The sequence below is a fragment of the Haliotis rufescens genome, unplaced genomic scaffold, assembly GCF_023055435.1.
Source record: "Haliotis rufescens isolate VD_foot unplaced genomic scaffold, xgHalRufe1.0.p SCAF_43, whole genome shotgun sequence".
In the NCBI taxonomy this organism is placed as follows: domain Eukaryota; kingdom Metazoa; phylum Mollusca; class Gastropoda; order Lepetellida; family Haliotidae; genus Haliotis; species Haliotis rufescens.
In genome coordinates this window covers 2,115,273-2,116,793 of record NW_025964146.1, presented here as the reverse complement: position 1 = coordinate 2,116,793, position 1,521 = coordinate 2,115,273, and the positions used below count along the sequence as shown (strand labels likewise).

At 37.7% G+C, this 1,521-nt stretch overlaps 1 non-coding gene across 1 annotated transcript; it reads right to left on the bottom strand.

Annotated features, from left to right (window-relative positions):
- Positions 1 to 927: 927 nt before the first annotated feature.
- On the bottom strand, positions 928 to 1,010 carry Trnal-uaa. The gene has a single exon. It is a non-coding gene; the product is annotated as a tRNA-Leu (tRNA).
- Between the last annotated feature and the right edge of the window lie 511 nt (positions 1,011 to 1,521).

Here is a 1,521-nt window from a genome sequence, read left to right as displayed (position 1 = left end):
ACGACTTTTTTTAATTTCACGAATAATGATACCTTTACGAATATGATACATGGTTCAATCTTAGCTGTACTTAATAAAATAATAAAAATAAAATAAAAAAATGCTTTTATCGAGAACCCTGTTGAGAAGCGAGCATTGTCAACATGACGTCAACAGTGACAGAATATTACGTCGTATGTGTCTGTATATCTACGTCATCGATGCTCTAGGTCATGTGGTTTTATAATCATCATTTTGTTGTTGTTGTTGTTGTTGTTAACGTGGAATTACTATCACACCTGTGTATTTTATTCACTCACGTATCTTGACACTTATTCATATCAGAAACGTATATGTTTACTGTTATATTAAATTTACATTGCAATGTGGATCATTGTTTTAACTTGATATTTGGATTTATTTACTCATTTATTTACACATCATGGCGAAGTTATATTATTACCAATACTACCCAAGAAATATTTAACTTTATTGTCTCAGTTTCGTGTCTATGACCTTCACATCCAAATTAGAGACGCCTGCAAGAGAATATCAGTCATTTCAATACATAATTAAGTGTGAACGGACCGAGAATTAACAGGGTTATTCAACCACAAAGACCAATTCTGAATTTATTGTCGGAAACATAAAATAACATCACCACGTTTTCCCCATGCGTGACGATACGCAGCCGTTTTTATTCATTTTCGGTTGTTTTCCTTCAGGCGAATTCATAATTGATTCAGATTACCAGTAAACTCAATTCAATAGCCTTGGGATGCATTTCACAACACGCCTTGATTAGTTAACACAGAGTAACGTACAGCCTTTTCAAACCGTTAGCAGTTTATGACCCTTTAATACAGTAATTCACGCTTGTCGACAGTAAAGACACATTACACTGTGGCGAATGTACTTTTATGTGATGTAAAATATGTAAAAAGTTACTAGCACGGGTGGGGTTCGAACCCACGCGGACATACGTCCATTGGATCTTAAGTCCAACGCCTTAACCACTCGGCCACCGTGCTGACGTTTTACCCTGGGAAATTAGGCCATAACATGCGCAGCTACATAAGCGAGCCTGACTCAATCGATAAACTCGCTGGGGTTTGTGACTTGCTTTTAATAGCAATGTAAAAATAGAACTGCACTGTTAGCTATTGTATAGGGAAGTAATATATCGCCGCTGTATGTATACTCATCGCGGATAATTACGCATCCACACTAGGGCGTCGTTATACAATCTTATATGGACGCCTAACATTTAGAGCTCTTCCAAAGCGTTATATAAGAGCGTACATATATTCATTTACATCCCATCTTCTGAGAGTAAACAAATGGAATGTTGGAATATTATGCACCGAGACTGAAAAGATTAGATAGGGAGGAGATGGTAGACTGCTAATTCCGTCTAGCGGTTCACAAGCAGCTTGGGTTGCATGATCCCCAGGGAGTTGAGAATGAAAATCGAGTACATTCTGATCCATTGACCGGGGTAATAACGCAACGCTTTGAGAAATCACTTGTGCGGATTTGGCG